At 43.1% G+C, this 7142-nt stretch overlaps 1 long non-coding RNA gene across 1 annotated transcript in view; it reads right to left on the reverse strand.

The window, feature by feature from the left end:
* Positions 1-4458, reverse strand: part of LOC121013137 (uncharacterized) — a 10932-nt gene extending 6474 nt beyond the window's left edge. The window contains exon 1 of the long non-coding RNA XR_005782523.1: positions 4294-4458. This is a non-coding gene — a long non-coding RNA (uncharacterized LOC121013137). The remainder of the gene's footprint in view (positions 1-4293) is intronic.
* Positions 4459-7142: the final 2684 nt, after the last annotated feature.

Here is a 7142-nt window from a genome sequence, read left to right on the forward strand (position 1 = left end):
AGAAAGAAAGAAAGAAAGAAAGAAAGAAAGAAAGAAAGAAAGAAAGAAAGAAAAATAGCTTAGATAGGAATAGCTGAGACACGCCCATCATCCTAAGGGCCAGACTTGAAGAGTCTCCTGACTTCAGCGCCCAGGCACGTCCAGTATAGCACAGCTATTCTGGGGATCTGTGAACATACTTTGGCCTGCTATTCCACATAAAAGAGACCGTTGCATTTGCTTTCTAAACAGTTCTCTCCAAACGTCTTCATCCTACTAAGTCTTTAAATTTTTCAAATGGTTCTCCATGCATCCTTTGCAGGAGATTTCCAAAAATAAAGTCAAAGAGAGGATCTCTAAGATATGTTTTACCTTTAAAACTCTTGATTCTATGCAATTTACACTTTAAAGGGCAGAGAAAAACAGAGACTTAACTACAGACACATTAGGGTATATGAGAGTCCTGCTTTGTGTAAGGCACAGGTTTTGTTGATGAGAGAGCATAAGGCAAGCTGAGAGCAAAGCACAAGCTGACAACGCCCCCTACCTCCCAGGTGTGACAGAGGAAAGGGAGAGAAAACCAATGGTTAACGGACAGGGATCACAGTCATGCAGGACGTGAGCCTCCATCAGTTTATAAATATCTTAGTAAGTTACAAGAAAAAGGCAATCTTATCAATAACCTAACTTCCAAAAACCTATAGACTCAGTTTCCTGGAGCCCCTAATACCACCCTCTCCTCCATAGTGATGTGGGAACAAGGGCAAGAAGGAAATGGTCGGTACAATTAAATTTTCTTATAACCTGCAGCCTATTGACATACTCTAGGAAAATACAGAGTATAACATTTTTCCAGGAACCTCCTACTGTCTTAATGATAATGCTTTGCCAGAGGGAAAAACAACCTTAGCTTGCCAGTAGCTAAGTCTCCAATAATCTTAGTCTTTATCATATGGAAATCCCTTTAAGAAACTCCTTCTTGGGAGCACCTGGGTGGCTCAGTCAGTCAAGCGTCCAACTTCAGCTCAGGTCATGATCTCACAGCTTGTGAGTTGGAGCCCCGCATTGGGCTCTATGCTGACCGCTCAGAGGCTGGAGCCTGCTTCAGAGTCTCTGTCTCCCTCTCTCTTGCCCCTCCCCTGCTCACGCCCTGTCTCTCTCTCTCTCTCTCTCTCTCAAAAATAAATAAACATTAAAAAAAATTTTACAAGGGAATACAAGCAAAAATGAACTATTGGGACCTCATCAAGATAAAAAGCTTCTACACTGCAAAGGAAACAATCAACAAAACTAAAAGGCAACCAACGGAATGGGAAAAGATATTTGCAAATGACATACCAGATAAAGGGCTGGTATCCAAAATCTATGAAGAATTCACCAAACTCCACACCCACAAAACAAATAATCCAGTAAAGAAATGGTTTGAAGACACGAATTGATATTTTCCCAAACATATCCAGTTGACCAACAGACAGACACATGAAATGATGCTCAACGTCACTCTTCATCAGGGAAATACAAATCAAAACCACACTGAGATACCACCTCCCACCAGTCAGAGTGGCTAAAATGAACAAGTCAGGAGACTATAGATGCCGGCGAGGATGTGGAGAAACGGGAACCCTCTTGCACTGTTGGTGGGAATGCAAACTGGTACAGCCGCTCTGGAAAACAATGTGGAATTTCCTCAAAAAATTAAAAATAGAACTACCCTGTGACCGAGCAATAGCACTGCTAGGAATTTACCCAAGGGATACTGGAGTGCTGATGCATAGGAGCGCTTGTACTCCAATGTTTATATCAGTGCTTTCAACAATAGCCAAATTGTGGAAAGAGCCTAAATGTCCATCAACTGACGAATGCATAAAGAAGATGTGGTTTATACATACAATGGAATACTACTAGGCAATGAGAAAGAATGAAATCCTGCCATTTGCAGCAACATGGATGGAACTAGAGGGTATTATGCTAAGTGAAATAAGTCAGTCAGAGAAAGACAGGTACCATATGTTTTCACTCATATGTGGATCTTGAGAAACTTAACAGAAGGCCATGGGGGAGGGAAAGGGGGGAAAAAGTTACAAACAGAGAGGGAGGGAGGCAAACCATAAGAGACTCTTGAATACAGAGAACAAACTGAGGGTTGATGGACGATGGGCAGGAAGGGAAAGTAGGTGATGAGCATTGAGGAGGGCACCTGTTGGGATGAGCACTGGGTGTTATATGGAAGCCAATTTGACAATAAATGATATTAAAAATAAATAAAATAAAATTTTCAATAAAAGAAAAAAAGAAACTTCCTCTTGACTTTATCTCCCCAAACTCCATAGTGTATAACCAGTCACTCTTCAACCCGGTGCAGCTCTTTCTGCCCGCAGGTCCTGTCCCCGTGCTTTGATAAAATCACCTTTTTTGCACCAAAGACGTCTTCAAGAATTTTTTCTTGGCCATCAGCTCCAAACCCCCAACACTCTAAAACCTCATCATTGTTAAAAAAACAAAAACAAAAAACAAAAGCAACAATGACAACAAAACCTACAAGCTCGGAATGACGTGACTCAGCCCCAGCCTCCAAACTGGGTCTTAATACCTAACCTAACTGCAGTTTCAACTTGCCCCAGAAATACAGTCTTAACTGGTCACTCAGGAATTTTCTGCTTAGTGCTAATGAAGTAATCTGCCCCGTGGGCCCTCTCCATCCCCACCCCCCAAAAGCAAGATGAGGTCATCTGCATAACACCCCCCCCCACTGTTGCCCCCCCCCCCCCAGGGAAAGCAACCTCGCAAAAACAATCCTTTTCTTTTGCTAATAACTTCCTTGCTCCACCCTCCCATCTATAAAAACCTCCGTGTTGGACAACTCCTGGGAGCTCCTCTTTGCTTCCTAGGTGGGATGGTGCCATTTCGTGAATTGCCTAATAAAGCCAATTAAGAGCTTCAAGTCTTCTCTGTTGAATTGTATTTCAATAGTCTCCTCCTTAGACAAATATTAAAACGACCCAGAAATTACTGGGAATGGGAGGAGAGAAAAGAATACAACTAATAAAATGACCTAGAAATTTAAAAAACAAAACCAAAAATCTGTGAGTGTCTCACACTCAGATCATTTAATTAGCCTGGCAAAGAGCTCCCCAATTAAAAGTTTTTCTTCAACTTCCTAAAAAGAACTTCAAAGTTCCCCAGGTAATTCTAATGTGTAGCCGGGACTGAGGGCTACTGATTTGGGGTGCATTGGGGGTGTCTGTGGGGAATTTGGGGAATGGAAGCTGGGCAGAAGACAGCTCAATAACTTTCTCTTCTTGAGAATCCACACTTCTGCTTGTGCAAAGAGATTGTGGGAATAAACTCTACAAGAGGCATCCATTGGCATGAGATTAGGTCCGGGAGTTAGAAGAGTAAGAGTGGATTATGTCCAGAGCTGGAACAGAGCTTTTAACTGAGAACAACCAGGAAATACCCAGAAACCCATGATCAAAACTTTGTTTCCTCAAGGCGCTCAATAAATATTAATTAAACTTCATTGTAACTGAATCGAAATCATCTTAATGGAAAATCATTTATTTAATGGCTTGAATTAAATTGTGTACTTATCACTGTATCCATTTAATCCTGGACCTTGTCTCAAGGATTTAGAAATATTAAGCCTGAGGATCACTGTTCCCTCTTTTTTGCCACTTTACATTATCTTTCCAGAAGCATAATGAATGGAAAGGCACCCTCTTAGCAAATTCCACACCTTATTTTCACTCCTCATTTAAATGTTACCCTGACCCCATTCAATGAAAAATAACTTTGAGATCTCATAAAATTACCTGATATCCACAAATACAGTGGATAGCTCTTAAGTGTCCTAGGATGATGGTCCCATGACCATGGGGGAAAAAGATATTTTAATGAAGCATTTTCACTGAACTTTGGAATCTAATAGCACATTAAGAGTTATTCTAGTTCCTTTTTAAAAATTGTAAAATGTTTTCCATTCTGATTTAAATATTTCTTTTCTTTAACATTTTTTTTTTAATATTTATTTATTTTGAGGAGACAGAGTGCAAGCAGGGGAGGGGCAGAGAGAGAGGGAAACACAGAATCCGAAGCAGGCCCCAGGCGCTGAGCTCCTGGCTGTCAGCACAGAGCCTGACGCAGGGCTGGAACCCACAAAGGGTGGGATCATGACCTGGGCCGAAGTCAGACTCTTAACCAACTGAGCCACCCAGGCACCCCTAAATATTTCTTTCAAGACAGAATGGAGTCAAATATGGATACTTTGTGAGATATAATTAATTGAGATATAAATAATTAATTAAGGAGACTTACTTGAAAATCAAACATGACCTTCCTGAAATATCCTTCCTTGGTGATTGTCCAATCAGCACTTAGAGATTGGTAGCTGTCAGGGCGCCTGGGTGGCTCAGTTGGTTGAGCATCCGACTTGGGCTCAGATCATGATCTCGCAGTTCACGAGTTCGAGCCTTGCATAAAGCTCTGTGCTGACAGCTTAGAGCCTGGAGCCTGCTTCGGATTCTGTGTGTGTCTCTCTCTGCCCCTCCTCTGCTCATGCTCTGTCTCTCTCTCTCTCTCTCTCAAAACTAAATAAAAACATTAGAAAAAAAAAAGATTGGTAGCTGTAGCTCCAGCATCAGATATGTTTTTGTCACCAGCTGAATCCCAAGACCTGACCTTTACTGCTCATCTGCTTGTACCCACCAACCTTTGTCCCACATTTGTCCTTAAGCTCTTCTTTCCAGGTTATCTCTTAACTAAGGCAAAGATCCTAGAAGCAGAGCATCCCCTGATGGAAACCGAAACTACCCCTCAAGCAATAATGACTACCCAGATGAAGAGCTCTGATGGCCCAGACCTCCTAGACCAGTTTGAGCCTAATCCGTGACTCACCTGCACAGATGGACCATGGAGTGGCCCACAGAGTGACCAGTAGTTACCTTTACCTCATAATAGTAAAATCTCCGCCCACAGAGGAGCACAGGCCTCGTTTATATGACATAGCAATGTATGTATAGGTGTGTTTCCTTAAGGCACAGGCATGACCTTGTGCCCACCTCGACATATGATGGCTAGGCTCCCCTATCTAAATATTCATTCTAACCCTAAATGAAAGAGATCCAGGCACTCTTGCTTGGGTAGTTATGGCTTTGGAAGTTATTGCCTGTGACCTCTTTTATTTGCTGCAAATAAAGTTTCCTTTGTGCAACAACTCCACTGGTGGAGTTTCTATCTGTGACTCACCCAGGAGTGAACTCACGTTCGTTTGGTTGCACTTTCACCAGAAGCCTTCATCGACAAGTAGCAAGACAGGGCAGAATTAAATAGAGCGTCCTTATCATCTTTAAGTGGAATAAGATGGCATAAGATATTCTGGGCTCATTAATAGAATCTGTGGGAATAATGTAATATCTGACCTTGAAAAATATTGAAACAATCACAGGGTGTCCTTCATGCCACTATACCTGAATCATAAATTCATCCATTCACCCATTCATCTATTCGACAAATGCTGAGTCTGCCTTACATGCCAAATGCTGAGAAGGACAAGCTACTTTCGGCTCTCACACAGTTTAATGGGGGAAAGCCCAACAAACATGTAAATAAATGAAAAATTAAAAAAATACCTGTTGTGAAGTTATAAACGGAGGTCACTTGAAGGGCTAATAGGAGCACAACAGCCCTGCACACAGTAAGGAGAAGGAATTCAAGCAGAGAGAAGGCTCTGGATGAGACTGGAGAATAAGGAGGTGATGGCCAGGTTACACAGGACTTCTATTCAGCCTGGATCCTCTCTGCAGCCCAGTGCCAGTTCAGGCTCACCAAGGACACCTTGTACAGGCCCCAAACCAAGCTCCTATCTTACCATCCTCTGTGTGAAAGCTCCTTTGCAACAGATTTAGCCTTTCATTGTGTACATACATACACACACATTCCTGTGTGTGTCTGTATTGCGTGTGTGTGTGTGTGTGTGTGTGTGTGTGTATTTGGGGGCAGGGGTTGGTGTTGCTAGCATAATTCAGGTTTTTTAATGAAGTTCACTTTTTTCTCTTATAGCCGGGAACTTAAATTTTCAAGAAAACTACGTTCGCAATAACTCTTGAGGATTGCTTGCCTAGGAGCCCGAACTTAGTGACAGTGTGGAAGATTCCCACGTGAGACTTATGAATCCATTGGTTTGCTGACTTTTGAGGCTAAATGGGGGTCAGGCGGGGAAGAGGAGTTCCACAGTAAGAGCATCACTGACTAGTGATGGGTGTCACCAGGTTAGGGATCATCTCAAGGGAACCTATGTAAAAAGTCAGCTGTGATGGGAATGATGCTGGCAGCCCAGGTCCGAGGATCCAGAGGGGGTCCTGCGGGACCAACCAAGAGAGACCTCGGCTTTGCACAGGATGGAACCAAACGCAAGCCAGAAAGAAGTAAGAGCAGAGCAGATACAGACAGAGCATGTGGAAGACACGGAAAGGAAGGGAGCATGAGTCTCATCTGTGTTCAGGGTCTGGGTTATTTTATGGAGGACAGTGGTCTGGTGTACACGTCCCCGCAGGCATCCAGAAACCAGTTAGAACAAAGATGAGGGCCCAGGTGTCATTCCTTGGAGTTAGGGGGACTTGACCTTGAGATGTCTAGTGCAGTGATCTGGAATGCACATGTGATGGCCTGTCTGGTCATTCTCACCTGGTCCTTCCTTAGATGTTATCTATTCTGAAGATATCATTAACTCCTTGTCCCTTACAAGGAGGACATGCACTATTTGCATTATGAGGTGTGTGTGAAGTGGGGTGAGGGTGCAGGTCCTAGTAAGAATAGAAGCAGAAAAAGGAGAAAAAGCAGATTTTTGTGGAGTCCAGTTTCCCGGTCTCAGCTACACCTTTTAAGCTTTGAAGTTCTTAGGGTTTTTGTTTTTTGGTTTTTGGTTTTTTTAGTGTTTATGTATTTTTGAGAGAGGAGACAGAGCAGAAGCTGGGGAGGGGCAGAGAGAGAGAGGGAGACACAGAATCCGAAACAGGCTCCAGGCTCCGAGCTGTCAGCACAGAACCCAATGCAGGGCTCAAACTCAAGAGTCGTGAGATCATGACGTGAGCCGAGGTCAGACGCTCAACCAACTGCGCCACCCAGGCGTCCCTGAAATTCTCAACCTTTTAAACCCTATCTACTTT

The sequence above is a fragment of the Herpailurus yagouaroundi genome, unplaced genomic scaffold, assembly GCF_014898765.1.
Source record: "Herpailurus yagouaroundi ecotype Mexico unplaced genomic scaffold, PumYag 198, whole genome shotgun sequence".
NCBI lineage: Eukaryota > Metazoa > Chordata > Mammalia > Carnivora > Felidae > Herpailurus > Herpailurus yagouaroundi.